The following is a 14,259-nucleotide window of genomic DNA, read 5'->3' as shown; positions in this document are numbered from 1 at the left end:
TAGATCTTGTTCTCCAACGTAAACGGTCCCTAGTTACTAGGGTACATTCGTAAATAAATTGAGCATCATGGCTAGAAGTGACTAAATGTTGCCTAATCTTTCTCATCGAGAAATGACACAATTACAGCAACACAAAAAGGAACTCCACCGGACAAAGTTCAGTGCTCACAAGGAGCCTCATTCAACACACACGGTTCCATTCCCATTCATGCAAAGCACGAAAGTGTAAAACTTGGGAACATACTTGAGAGCAATGATCACATTCAATCTCAATCAAGGCACGGATGTGAATGCAACGGGATGAAATTACTGAAATGATGCCTGCCCTCGAACTGTGATGATGGACTACCCGACTCGCCAATAATATTGGCTTCTGGTGTATTGAAATACAGGAGCTGCTGGATTTGTGTGTTTTCTTACCCCCTCACCATAGTTTGTCAAATGTTTAAACAACTGAACTTATATTCAAGGTTTGTTTCTCTTCATATGTTTTACTGGTTTACATTTGTCTCAGCAACCTGTTGAATGATTCTTCTGCTTTCAAAACAAAATGACAACAGGATGAATGCACACACTTGAAAATATAATACATGCAATGTTATGCATCATAGTGATGCAACCTCCTTTCAGTTTCATACTGCATGTCAATTGATATCCTTACTGAAATGCACACCTTCTCAAGATTGCGCTTGACTGGCGTGTCAGGCACTCAATTACAGCTGTTTTATCAAGACAATGTGTTCGTTTTGTAAAATATAGTTCCGGTCTGGTGTGGCACCCCAGCTAACGCACAACGTTGCCACAACGTGGCATATTAGCAGGGACTGTCTGCGGCGCGCTGGTGTGTCCCGGGCTTTAGAGTAGAGAGACAGTTCAACTGTAAGTATGAACGGCAGAAACGGATATTGCCATCCCTTTAAGTAGAGCGTCAGGGACAGCCTCCCTGGCTTACGGCCATACTAGCCTGAATACGCCCGATCTCGTCCGATCTCGGAAGCTAAGCAGGCTCGGGCCTGGTCAGTACTTGGATGGGAGACCGCCTGGGAATACCAGGTGCTGTAAGCTTTTGCATCTTTTACACACCAGAGCGCGACAAATCACGAGTTTTAACTTTGGATACACGCAATTTCATCATTATTTCAGATTTGACTTCCCCAAATACACAGGCATACAATAGATCTTGTTCTCCAACGTAAACGGTCCCTAGTAACTAGGGTACATTCGTAAATAAATTGAGCATCATGGCTAGAAGTGACTAAATGTTGCCTAATCTTTCTCATCGAGAAATGACACAATTACAGCAACACAAAAAGGAACTCCACCGGACAAAGATCAGTGCTCACAAGGAGCCTCATTCAACACACACGGTTCCATTCCCATTCATGCAAAGCACGAAAGTGTAAAACTTGGGAACATACTTGAGAGCAAAGATCACATTCAATCTCATTCAAGGCACGGATGTGAATGCAACGGGATGAAATTACTGAAATGATGCCTGCCCTCGAACTGTGATGATGGACTACCCGACTCGCCAATAATATTGGGTTCTGGTGTATTGAAATACAGGAGCTGCTGGATTTGTGTGTTTTCTTACCCCCTCACCATAGTTTGTCAAATGTTTAAACAACTGAACTTATATTCAAGGTTTGTTTCTCTTCATATGTTTTACTGGTTTACATTTGTCTCAGCAACCTGTTGAATGATTCTTCTGCTTTCAAAACAAAATGACAACAGGATGAATGCACACACTTGAAAATACAATACATGCAATGTTATGCATCATAGTGATGCAACCTCCTTTCAGTTTCATACTGCATGTCAATTGAAATCCTTACTGAAATGCACACCTTCTCAAGATTGCGCTTGACTGGCGTGTCAGGCACTCAATTACAGCTGTTTTATCAAGACAAATGTGTTCGTTTTGTAAAATATAGTTCCGGTCTGGTGTGGCACCCCAGCTAACGCACAACGTTGCCACAACGTGGCATATTAGCAGGGACTGTCTGCGGCGCGCTGGTGTGTCCCGGGCTTTAGAGTAGAGAGACAGTTCAACTGTAAGTATGAACGGCAGAAACGGATATTGCCATCCCTTTAAATAGAGCGTCAGGGACAGCCTCCCTGGCTTACGGCCATACTAGCCTGAATACGCCCGATCTCGTCCGATCTCGGAAGCTAAGCAGGCTCGGGCCTGGTCAGTACTTGGATGGGAGACCGCCTGGGAATACCAGGTGCTGTAAGCTTTTGCATCTTTTACACAGCAGAGCGCGACAAATCACGAGTTTTAACTTTGGATACACGCAATTTCATCATTATTTCAGATTTGACTTCCCCAAATACACAGGCATACAATAGATCTTGTTCTCCAACGTAAACGGTCCCTAGTAACTAGGGTACATTCGTAAATAAATTGAGCATCATGGCTAGAAGTGACTAAATGTTGCCTAATCTTTCTCATCGAGAAATGACACAATTACAGCAACACAAAAAGGAACTCCACCGGACAAAGATCAGTGCTCACAAGGAGCCTCATTCAACACACACGGTTCCATTCCCATTCATGCAAAGCACGAAAGTGTAAAACTTGGGAACATACTTGAGAGCAAAGATCACATTCAATCTCATTCAAGGCACGGATGTGAATGCAACGGGATGAAATTACTGAAAAGATGCCTGCCCTCGAACTGTGATGATGGACTACCCGACTCGCCAATAATATTGGGTTCTGGTGTATTGAAATACAGGAGCTGCTGGATTTGTGTGTTTTCTTACCCCCTCACCATAGTTTGTCAAATGTTTAAACAACTGAACTTATATTCAAGGTTTGTTTCTCTTCATATGTTTTACTGGTTTACATTTGTCTCAGCAACCTGTTGAATGATTCTTCTGCTTTCAAAACAAAATGACAACAGGATGAATGCACACACTTGAAAATACAATACATGCAATGTTATGCATCATAGTGATGCAACCTCCTTTCAGTTTCATACTGCATGTCAATTGAAATCCTTACTGAAATGCACACCTTCTCAAGATTGCGCTTGACTGGCATGTCAGGCACTCAATTACAGCTGTATTATCAAGACAATGTGTTCGTTTTGTAAAATATAGTTCCGGTCTGGTGTGGCACCCCAGCTAACGCACAACGTTGCCACAATGTTGCCACAACGTGGCGTGTTAGCAGGGACTGTCTGCGGCGCGCTGGTGTGTCCCGGGCTTTAGAGTAGAGAGACAGTTCAACTGTAAGTATGAACGGCAGAAACGGATATTGCCTTCCCTTTAAGTAGAGCGTCAGGGACAGCATTCCTGGCTTACGGCCATACTAGCCTGAATACGCCCGATCTCGTCCGATCTCGGAAGCTAAGCAGGCTCGGGCCTGGTCAGTACTTGGATGGGAGACCGCCTGGGAATACCAGGTGCTGTAAGCTTTTGCATCTTTTACACACCAGAGCGCGACAAATCACGAGTTTTAACTTTGGATACACGCAATTTCATCATTATTTCAGATTTGACTTCCCCAAATACACAGGCATACAATAGATCTTGTTCTCCAACGTAAACGGTCCCTAGTAACTAGGGTACATTCGTAAATAAATTGAGCATCATGGCTAGAAGTGACTAAATGTTGCCTAATCTTTCTCATCGAGAAATGACACAATTACAGCAACACAAAAAGGAACTCCACCGGACAAAGTTCAGTGCTCACAAGGAGCCTCATTCAACACACACGGTTCCATTCCCATTCATGCAAAGCACGAAAGTGTAAAACTTGGGAACATACTTGAGAGCAAAGATCACATTCAATCTCATTCAAGGCACGGATGTGAATGCAACGGGATGAAATTACTGAAAAGATGCCTGCCCTCGAACTGTGATGATGGACTACCCGACTCGCCAATAATATTGGGTTCTGGTGTATTGAAATACAGGAGCTGCTGGATTTGTGTGTTTTCTTACCCCCTCACCATAGTTTGTCAAATGTTTAAACAACTGAACTTATATTCAAGGTTTGTTTCTCTTCATATGTTTTACTGGTTTACATTTGTCTCAGCAACCTGTTGAATGATTCTTCTGCTTTCAAAACAAAATGACAACAGGATGAATGCACACACTTGAAAATACAATACATGCAATGTTATGCATCATAGTGATGCAACCTCCTTTCAGTTTCATACTGCATGTCAATTGAAATCCTTACTGAAATGCACACCTTCTCAAGATTGCGCTTGACTGGCATGTCAGGCACTCAATTACAGCTGTATTATCAAGACAATGTGTTCGTTTTGTAAAATATAGTTCCGGTCTGGTGTGGCACCCCAGCTAACGCACAACGTTGCCACAATGTTGCCACAACGTGGCGTGTTAGCAGGGACTGTCTGCGGCGCGCTGGTGTGTCCCGGGCTTTAGAGTAGAGAGACAGTTCAACTGTAAGTATGAACGGCAGAAACGGATATTGCCTTCCCTTTAAGTAGAGCGTCAGGGACAGCATTTCTGGCTTACGGCCATACTAGCCTGAATACGCCCGATCTCGTCCGATCTCGGAAGCTAAGCAGGCTCGGGCCTGGTCAGTACTTGCATGGGAGACCGCCTGGGAATACCAGGTGCTGTAAGCTTTTGCATCTTTTACACACCAGAGGGCGACAAATCACGAGTTTTAACTTTGGATACACGCAATTTCATCATTATTTCAGATTTGACTTCCCCAAATACACAGGCATACAATAGATCTTGTTCTCCAACGTAAACGGTCCCTAGTAACTAGGGTACATTCGTAAATAAATTGAGCATCATGGCTAGAAGTGACTAAATGTTGCCTAATCTTTCTCATCGAGAAATGACACAATTACAGCAACACAAAAAGGAACTCCACCGGACAAAGTTCAGTGCTCACAAGGAGCCTCATTCAACACACACGGTTCCATTCCCATTCATGCAAAGCACGAAAGTGTAAAACTTGGGAACATACTTGAGAGCAAAGATTACATTCAATCTCATTCAAGGCACGGATGTGAATGCAACGGGATGAAATTACTGAAATGATGCCTGCCCTCGAACTGTGATGATGGACTACCCGACTCGCCAATAATATTGGGTTCTGGTGTATTGAAATACAGGAGCTGCTGGATTTGTGTGTTTTCTTACCCCCTCACCATAGTTTGTCAAATGTTTAAACAACTGAACTTATATTCAAGGTTTGTTTCTCTTCATATGTTTTACTGGTTTACATTTGTCTCAGCAACCTGTTGAATGATTCTTCTGCTTTCAAAACAAAATGACAACAGGATGAATGCACACACTTGAAAATACAATACATGCAATGTTATGCATCATAGTGATGCAACCTCCTTTCAGTTTCATACTGTATGTCAATTGAAATCCTTATTGAAATGCACACCTTCTCAAGATTGAGCTTGACTGGCGTGTCAGGCACTCAATTACAGCTGTATTATCAAGACAATGTGTTCGTATTGTAATATATAGTTCCGGTCTGGTGTGGCACCCCAGCTAACGCACAACGTTGCCACAATGTTGCCACAACGTGGCGTGTTAGCAGGGACTGTCTGCGGCGCGCTGGTGTGTCCCGGGCTTTAGAGTAGAGAGACAGTTCAACTGTAAGTATGAACGGCAGAAACGGATATTGCCTTCCCTTTAAGTAGAGCGTCAGGGACAGCCTCCCTGGCTTACGGCCATACTAGCCTGAATACGCCCGATCTCGTCCGATCTCGGAAGCTAAGCAGGCTCGGGCCTGGTCAGTACTTGGATGGGAGACCGCCTGGGAATACCAGGTGCTGTAAGATTTTGCATCTTTTACACACCAGAGCGCGACAAATCACGAGTTTTAACTTTGGATACACGCAATTTCATCATTATTTCAGATTTGACTTCCCCAAATACACAGGCATACAATAGATCTTGTTCTCCAACGTAAACGGTCCCTAGTAACTAGGGTACATTCGTAAATAAATTGAGCATCATGGCTAGAAGTGACTAAATGTTGCCTAATCTTTCTCATCGAGAAATGACACAATTACAGCAACACAAAAAGGAACTCCACCGGACAAAGATCAGTGCTCACAAGGAGCCTCATTCAACACACACGGTTCCATTCCCATTCATGTAAAGCACGAAAGTGTAAAACTTGGGAACATACTTGAGAGCAAAGATCACATTCAATCTCATTCAAGGCACGGATGTGAATGCAACGGGATGAAATTACTGAAATGATGCCTGCCCTCGAACTGTGATGATGGACTACCCGACTCGCCAATAATATTGGGTTCTGGTGTATTGAAATACAGGAGCTGCTGGATTTGTGTGTTTTCTTACCCCCTCGCCATAGTTTGTCAAATGTTTAAACAACTGAACTTATATTCAAGGTTTGTTTCTCTTCATATGTTTTACTGGTTTACATTTGTCTCAGCAACCTGTTGAATGATTCTTCTGCTTTCAAAACAAAATGACAACAGGATGAATGCACACACTTGAAAATACAATACATGCAATGTTATGCATCATAGTGATGCAACCTCCTTTCAGTTTCATACTGCATGTCAATTGAAATCCTTACTGAAATGCACACCTTCTCAAGATTGCGCTTGACTGGCGTGTCAGGCACTCAATTACAGCTGTTTTATCAAGACAAATGTGTTCGTTTTGTAAAATATAGTTCCGGTCTGGTGTGGCACCCCAGCTAACGCACAACGTTGCCACAACGTGGCATATTAGCAGGGACTGTCTGCGGCGCGCTGGTGTGTCCCGGGCTTTAGAGTAGAGAGACAGTTCAACTGTAAGTATGAACGGCAGAAACGGATATTGCCTTCCCTTTAAGTAGAGCGTCAGGGACAGCCTCCCTGGCTTACGGCCATACTAGCCTGAATACGCCCGATCTCGTCCGATCTCGGAAGCTAAGCAGGCTCGGGCCTGGTCAGTACTTGGATGGGAGACCGCCTGGGAATACCAGGTGCTGTAAGCTTTTGCATCTTTTACACACCAGAGGGCGACAAATCACGAGTTTTAACTTTGGATACACGCAATTTCATCATTATTTCAGATTTGACTTCCCCAAATACACAGGCATACAATAGATCTTGTTCTCCAACGTAAACGGTCCCTAGTAACTAGGGTACATTCGTAAATAAATTGAGCATCATGGCAAGAAGTGACTAAATGTTGCCTAATCTTTCTCATCGAGAAATGACACAATTACAGCAACACAAGAAGGAACTCCACCGGACAAAGTTCAGTGCTCACAAGGAGCCTCATTCAACACACACGGTTCCATTCCCATTCATGCAAAGCACGAAAGTGTAAAACTTGGGAACATACTTGAGAGCAAAGATCACATTCAATCTCATTCAAGGCACGGATGTGAATGCAACAGGATGAAATTACTGAAATGATGCCTGCCCTCGAACTGTGATGATGGACTACCCGACTCGCCAATAATATTGGGTTCTGGTGTATTGAAATACAGGAGCTGCTGGATTTGTGTGTTTTCTTACCCCCTCACCATAGTTTGTCAAATGTTTAAACAACTGAACTTATATTCAAGGTTTGTTTCTCTTCATATGTTTTACTGGTTTACATTTGTCTCAGCAACCTGTTGAATGATTCTTCTGCTTTCAAAACAAAATGACAACAGGATGAATGCACACACTTGAAAATACAATACATGCAATGTTATGCATCATAGTGATGCAACCTCCTTTCAGTTTCATACTGCATGTCAATTGAAATCCTTACTGAAATGCACACCTTCTCAAGATTGCGCTTGACTGGCGTGTCAGGCACTCAATTACAGCTGTTTTATCAAGACAATGTGTTCGTTTTGTAATATATAGTTCCGGTCTGGTGTGGCACCCCAGCTAACGCACAACGTTGCCACAATGTTGCCACAACGTGGCGTGATAGCAGGGACTGTCTGCGGCGCGCTGGTGTGTCCCGGGCTTTAGAGTAGAGAGACAGTTCAACTGTAAGTATGAACGGCAGAAACGGATATTGCCTTCGCTTTAAGTAGAGCGTCAGGGACAGCCTCCCTGGCTTACGGCCATACTAGCCTGAATACGCCCGATCTCGTCCGATCTCGGAAGCTAAGCAGGCTCGGGCCTGGTCAGTACTTGGATGGGAGACCGCCTGGGAATACCAGGTGCTGTAAGCTTTTGCATCTTTTACACACCAGAGCGCGACAAATCACGAGTTTTAACTTTGGATACACGCAATTTCATCATTATTTCAGATTTGACTTCCCCAAATACACAGGCATACAATAGATCTTGTTCTCCAACGTAAACGGTCCCTAGTAACTAGGGTACATTCGTAAATAAATTGAGCATCATGGCTAGAAGTGACTAAATGTTGCCTAATCTTTCTCATCGAGAAATGACACAATTACAGCAACACAAAAAGGAACTCCACCGGACAAAGTTCAGTGCTCACAAGGAGCCTCATTCAACACACACGGTTCCATTCCCATTCATGTAAAGCACGAAAGTGTAAAACTTGGGAACATACTTGAGAGCAAAGATCACATTCAATCTCATTCAAGGCACGGATGTGAATGCAACGGGATGAAATTACTGAAATGATGCCTGCCCTCGAACTGTGATGATGGACTACCCGACTCGCCAATAATATTGGGTTCTGGTGTATTGAAATACAGGAGCTGCTGGATTTGTGTGTTTTCTTACCCCCTCACCATAGTTTGTCAAATGTTTAAACAACTGAACTTATATTCAAGGTTTGTTTCTCTTCATATGTTTTACTGGTTTACATTTGTCTCAGCAACCTGTTGAATGATTCTTCTGCTTTCAAAACAAAATGACAACAGGATGAATGCACACACTTGAAAATACAATACATGCAATGTTATGCATCATAGTGATGCAACCTCCTTTCAGTTTCATACTGCATGTCAATTGAAATCCTTACTGAAATGCACACCTTCTCAAGATTGCGCTTGACTGGCGTGTCAGGCACTCAATTACAGCTGTTTTATCAAGACAAATGTGTTCGTTTTGTAAAATATAGTTCCGGTCTGGTGTGGCACCCCAGCTAACGCACAACGTTGCCACAACGTGGCATATTAGCAGGGACTGTCTGCGGCGCGCTGGTGTGTCCCGGGCTTTAGAGTAGAGAGACAGTTCAACTGTAAGTATGAACGGCAGAAACGGATATTGCCTTCCCTTTAAGTAGAGCGTCAGGGACAGCCTCCCTGGCTTACGGCCATACTAGCCTGAATACGCCCGATCTCGTCCGATCTCGGAAGCTAAGCAGGCTCGGGCCTGGTCAGTACTTGGATGGGAGACTGCCTGGGAATACCAGGTGCTGTAAGCTTTTGCATCTTTTACACACCAGAGGGCGACAAATCACGAGTTTTAACTTTGGATACACGCAATTTCATCATTATTTCAGATTTGACTTCCCCAAATACACAGGCATAGAATAGATCTTGTTCTCCAACGTAAACGGTCCCTAGAAACTAGTGTACATTCGTAAATAAATTGAGCATCATGGCTAGAAGTGACTAAATGTTGCCTAATCTTTCTCATCGAGAAATGACACAATTACAGCAACACAAAAAGGAACTCCACCGGACAAAGTTCAGTGCTCACAAGGAGCCTCATTCAACACACACGGTTCCATTCCCATTCATGCAAAGCACGAAAATGTAAAACTTGGGAACATACTTGAGAGCAAAGATCACATTCAATCTCATTCAAGGCACGGATGTGAATGCAACGGGATGAAATTACTGAAATGATGCCTGCCCTCGAACTGTGATGATGGACTACCCGACTCGCCAATAATATTGGGTTCTGGTGTATTGAAATACAGGAGCTGCTGGATTTGTGTGTTTTCTTACCCCCTCACCATAGTTTGTCAAATGTTTAAACAACTGAACTTATATTCAAGGTTTGTTTCTCTTCATATGTTTTACTGGTTTACATTTGTCTCAGCAACCTCAGCAAAAATTATTCTTCTGCTTTCAAAACAAAATGACAACAGGATGAATGCACACACTTGAAAATACAATACATGCAATGTTATGCATCATAGTGATGCAACCTCCTTTCAGTTTCATACTGCATGTCAATTGAAATCCTTACTGAAATGCACACCTTCTCAAGATTGCGCTTGACTGGCGTGTCAGGCACTCAATTACAGCTGTTTTATCAAGAGAATGTGTTCGTTTTGTAATATATATTTCCGGTCTGGTGTGGCACCCCAGCTAACGCACAACGTTGCCACAATGTTGCCACAACGTGGCGTGTTAGCAGGGACTGTCTGCGGCGCGCTGGTGTGTCCCGGGCTTTAGAGTAGAGAGACAGTTCAACTGTAAGTATGAACGGCAGAAACGGATATTGCCTTCCCTTTAAGTAGAGCGTCAGGGACAGACTCCCTGGCTTACGGCCATACTAGCCTGAATACGCCCGATCTCGTCCGATCTCGTCCGATCTCGGAAGCTAAGCAGGCTCGGGCCTGGTCAGTACTTGGATGGGAGACCGCCTGGGAATACCAGGTGCTGTAAGCTTTTGCATCTTTTACACACCAGAGGGCGACAAATCACAAGTTTTAACTTTGGATACACGCAATTTCATCATTATTTCAGATTTGACTTCCCCAAATACACAGGCATACAATAGATCTTGTTCTCCAACGTAAACGGTCCCTAGTAACTAGGGTACATTCATAAATAAATTGAGCATCATGGCTAGAAGTGACTAAATGTTGCCTAATCTTTCTCATCGAGAAATGACACAATTACAGCAACACAAAAAGGAACTCCACCGGACAAAGTTCAGTGCTCACAAGGAGCCTCATTCAACACACATGGTTCCATTCCCATTCATGCAAAGCACGAAAGTGTAAAACTTGGGAACATACTTGAGAGCAAAGATCACATTCAATCTCATTCAAGGCACGGATGTGAATGCAACGGGATGAAATTACTGAAATGATGCCTGCCCTCGAACTGTGATGATGGACTACCCGACTCGCCAATAATATTGGGTTCTGGTGTATTGAAATACAGGAGCTGCTGGATTTGTGTGTTTTCTTACCCCCTCACCATAGTTTGTCAAATGTTTAAACAACTGAACTTATATTCAAGGTTTGTTTCTCTTCATATGTTTTACTGGTTTACATTTGTCTCAGCAACCTGTTGAATGATTCTTCTGCTTTCAAAACAAAATGACAACAAGATGAATGCACACACTTGAAAATACAATACATGCAATGTTATGCATCATAGTGATGCAACCTCCTTTCAGTTTCATACTGCATGTCAATTGAAATCCTTACTGAAATGCACACCTTCTCAAGATTGCGCTTGACTGGCGTGTCAGGCACTCAATTACAGCTGTTTTATCAAGACAAATGTGTTCGTTTTGTAAAATATAGTTCCGGTCTGGTGTGGCACCCCAGCTAACGCACAACGTTGCCACAACGTGGCATATTAGCAGGGACTGTCTGCGGCGCGCTGGTGTGTCCCGGGCTTTAGAGTAGAGAGACAGTTCAACTGTAAGTATGAACGGCAGAAACGGATATTGCCATCCCTTTAAGTAGAGCGTCAGGGACAGCCTCCCTGGCTTACGGCCATACTAGCCTGAATACGCCCGATCTCGTCCGATCTCGGAAGCTAAGCAGGCTCGGGCCTGGTCAGTACTTGGATGGGAGACCGCCTGGGAATACCAGGTGCTGTAAGCTTTTGCATCTTTTACACACCAGAGCGCGACAAATCACGAGTTTTAACTTTGGATACACGCAATTTCATCATTATTTCAGATTTGACTTCCCCAAATACACAGGCATACAATAGATCTTGTTCTCCAACGTAAACGGTCCCTAGTAACTAGGGTACATTCGTAAATAAATTGAGCATCATGGCTAGAAGTGACTAAATGTTGCCTAATCTTTCTCATCGAGAAATGACACAATTACAGCAACACAAAAAGGAACTCCACCGGACAAAGATCAGTGCTCACAAGGAGCCTCATTCAACACACACGGTTCCATTCCCATTCATGCAAAGCACGAAAGTGTAAAACTTGGGAACATACTTGAGAGCAAAGATCACATTCAATCTCATTCAAGGCACGGATGTGAATGCAACGGGATGAAATTACTGAAAAGATGCCTGCCCTCGAACTGTGATGATGGACTACCCGACTCGCCAATAATATTGGGTTCTGGTGTATTGAAATACAGGAGCTGCTGGATTTGTGTGTTTTCTTACCCCCTCACCATAGTTTGTCAAATGTTTAAACAACTGAACTTATATTCAAGGTTTGTTTCTCTTCATATGTTTTACTGGTTTACATTTGTCTCAGCAACCTGTTGAATGATTCTTCTGCTTTCAAAACAAAATGACAACAGGATGAATGCACACACTTGAAAATACAATACATGCAATGTTATGCATCATAGTGATGCAACCTCCTTTCAGTTTCATACTGCATGTCAATTGAAATCCTTACTGAAATGCACACCTTCTCAAGATTGCGCTTGACTGGCATGTCAGGCACTCAATTACAGCTGTATTATCAAGACAATGTGTTCGTTTTGTAAAATATAGTTCCGGTCTGGTTAGGCACCCCAGCTAACGCACAACGTTGCCACAATGTTGCCACAACGTGGCGTGTTAGCAGGGACTGTCTGCGGCGCGCTGGTGTGTCCCGGGCTTTAGAGTAGAGAGACAGTTCAACTGTAAGTATGAACGGCAGAAACGGATATTGCCTTCCCTTTAAGTAGAGCGTCAGGGACAGCATTCCTGGCTTACGGCCATACTAGTCTGAATACGCCCGATCTCGTCCGATCTCGGAAGCTAAGCAGGCTCGGGCCTGGTCAGTACTTGCATGGGAGACCGCCTGGGAATACCAGGTCCCGTAAGCTTTTGCATCTTTTACACACCAGAGGGCGACAAATCACGAGTTTTAACTTTGGATACACGCAATTTCATCATTATTTCAGATTTGACTTCCCCAAATACACAGGCATACAATAGATCTTGTTCTCCAACGTAAACGGTCCCTAGTAACTAGGGTACATTCGTAAATAAATTGAGCATCATGGCTAGAAGTGACTAAATGTTGCCTAATCTTTCTCATCGAGAAATGACACAATTACAGCAACACAAAAAGGAACTCCACCGGACAAAGTTCAGTGCTCACAAGGAGCCTCATTCAACACACACGGTTCCATTCCCATTCATGCAAAGCACGAAAGTGTAAAACTTGGGAACATACTTGAGAGCAAAGATCACATTCAATCTCATTCAAGGCACGGATGTGAATGCAACGGGATGAAATTACTGAAATGATGCCTGCCCTCGAACTGTGATGATGGACTACCCGACTCGCCAATAATATTGGGTTCTGGTGTATTGAAATACAGGAGCTGCTGGATTTGTGTGTTTTCTTACCCCCTCACCATAGTTTGTCAAATGTTTAAACAACTGAACTTATATTCAAGGTTTGTTTCTCTTCATATGTTTTACTGGTTTACATTTGTCTCAGCAACCTGTTGAATGATTCTTCTGCTTTCAAAACAAAATGACAACAGGATGAATGCACACACTTGAAAATACAATACATGCAATGTTATGCATCATAGTGATGCAACCTCCTTTCAGTTTCATACTGCATGTCAATTGAAATCCTTACTGAAATGCACACCTTCTCAAGATTGCGCTTGACTGGCGTGTCAGGCACTCAATTACAGCTGTATTATCAAGACAATGTGTTCGTTTTGTAATATATAGTTCCGGTCTGGTGTGGCACCCCAGCTAACGCACAACGTTGCCACAATGTTGCCACAACGTGGCGTGTTAGCAGGGACTGTCTGCGGCGCGCTGGTGTGTCCCGGGCTTTAGAGTAGAGAGACAGTTCAACTGTAAGTATGAACGGCGGAAATGAATATTGCCTTCCCTTTAAGTAGAGCGTCAGGGACAGCCTCCATGGCTTACGGCCATACTAGCCTGAATACGCCCGATCTCGTCCGATCTCGGAAGCTAAGCAGGCTCGGGCCTGGTCAGTACTTGGATGGGAGACCGCCTGGGAATACCAGGTGCTGTAAGCTTTTGCATCTTTTACACACCAGAGGGCGACAAATCACGAGTTTTAACTTTGGATACACGCAATTTCATCATTATTTCAGATTTGACTTCCCCAAATACACAGGCATACAATAGATCTTGTTCTCCAACGTAAACGGTCCCTAGTAACTAGGGTACATTCGTAAATAAATTGAGCATCATGGCTAGAA

At 43.5% G+C, this 14,259-nt stretch overlaps 11 non-coding genes and 1 pseudogene across 11 annotated transcripts; all 12 read left to right on the top strand.

Moving 5' to 3' along the window:
- The first annotated feature begins 946 nt into the window (after positions 1–946).
- Positions 947–1,065, top strand: LOC136722847 (5S ribosomal RNA). Its single transcript, XR_010806512.1, has one exon. It is a non-coding gene; the product is annotated as a 5S ribosomal RNA (ribosomal RNA).
- Positions 1,066–2,121: 1,056 nt separating this feature from the next.
- Positions 2,122–2,240, top strand: LOC136722846 (5S ribosomal RNA). The gene has a single exon (XR_010806511.1). It is a non-coding gene; the product is annotated as a 5S ribosomal RNA (ribosomal RNA).
- Positions 2,241–3,306: 1,066 nt separating this feature from the next.
- On the top strand, positions 3,307–3,425 carry LOC136722845 (5S ribosomal RNA). The gene has a single exon (XR_010806510.1). It is a non-coding gene; the product is annotated as a 5S ribosomal RNA (ribosomal RNA).
- A 1,066-nt stretch (positions 3,426–4,491) lies between these two features.
- Positions 4,492–4,610, top strand: LOC136722736 (5S ribosomal RNA). Its single transcript, XR_010806421.1, has one exon. It is a non-coding gene; the product is annotated as a 5S ribosomal RNA (ribosomal RNA).
- Positions 4,611–5,676: 1,066 nt separating this feature from the next.
- LOC136722749 (5S ribosomal RNA) lies at positions 5,677–5,795 on the top strand. Its single transcript, XR_010806433.1, has one exon. It is a non-coding gene; the product is annotated as a 5S ribosomal RNA (ribosomal RNA).
- Positions 5,796–6,851: 1,056 nt separating this feature from the next.
- LOC136722843 (5S ribosomal RNA) lies at positions 6,852–6,970 on the top strand. The gene has a single exon (XR_010806509.1). It is a non-coding gene; the product is annotated as a 5S ribosomal RNA (ribosomal RNA).
- A 1,066-nt stretch (positions 6,971–8,036) lies between these two features.
- Positions 8,037–8,155, top strand: LOC136722842 (5S ribosomal RNA). Its single transcript, XR_010806508.1, has one exon. It is a non-coding gene; the product is annotated as a 5S ribosomal RNA (ribosomal RNA).
- A 1,056-nt stretch (positions 8,156–9,211) lies between these two features.
- Positions 9,212–9,330, top strand: LOC136722742 (5S ribosomal RNA). Its single transcript, XR_010806427.1, has one exon. It is a non-coding gene; the product is annotated as a 5S ribosomal RNA (ribosomal RNA).
- Positions 9,331–10,399: 1,069 nt separating this feature from the next.
- LOC136722796 (uncharacterized) lies at positions 10,400–10,528 on the top strand (annotated as a pseudogene).
- A 1,056-nt stretch (positions 10,529–11,584) lies between these two features.
- Positions 11,585–11,703, top strand: LOC136722841 (5S ribosomal RNA). Its single transcript, XR_010806507.1, has one exon. It is a non-coding gene; the product is annotated as a 5S ribosomal RNA (ribosomal RNA).
- A 1,066-nt stretch (positions 11,704–12,769) lies between these two features.
- LOC136722792 (5S ribosomal RNA) lies at positions 12,770–12,888 on the top strand. The gene has a single exon (XR_010806472.1). It is a non-coding gene; the product is annotated as a 5S ribosomal RNA (ribosomal RNA).
- Positions 12,889–13,954: 1,066 nt separating this feature from the next.
- On the top strand, positions 13,955–14,073 carry LOC136722839 (5S ribosomal RNA). Its single transcript, XR_010806505.1, has one exon. It is a non-coding gene; the product is annotated as a 5S ribosomal RNA (ribosomal RNA).
- Positions 14,074–14,259: the final 186 nt, after the last annotated feature.

The sequence above is a fragment of the Amia ocellicauda genome, unplaced genomic scaffold, assembly GCF_036373705.1.
Source record: "Amia ocellicauda isolate fAmiCal2 unplaced genomic scaffold, fAmiCal2.hap1 HAP1_SCAFFOLD_146, whole genome shotgun sequence".
Taxonomy (NCBI): domain Eukaryota; kingdom Metazoa; phylum Chordata; class Actinopteri; order Amiiformes; family Amiidae; genus Amia; species Amia ocellicauda.
The sequence above is the reverse complement of the archived record's forward strand: the minus strand, read 5'-3'. Positions and strand labels throughout refer to the sequence as shown.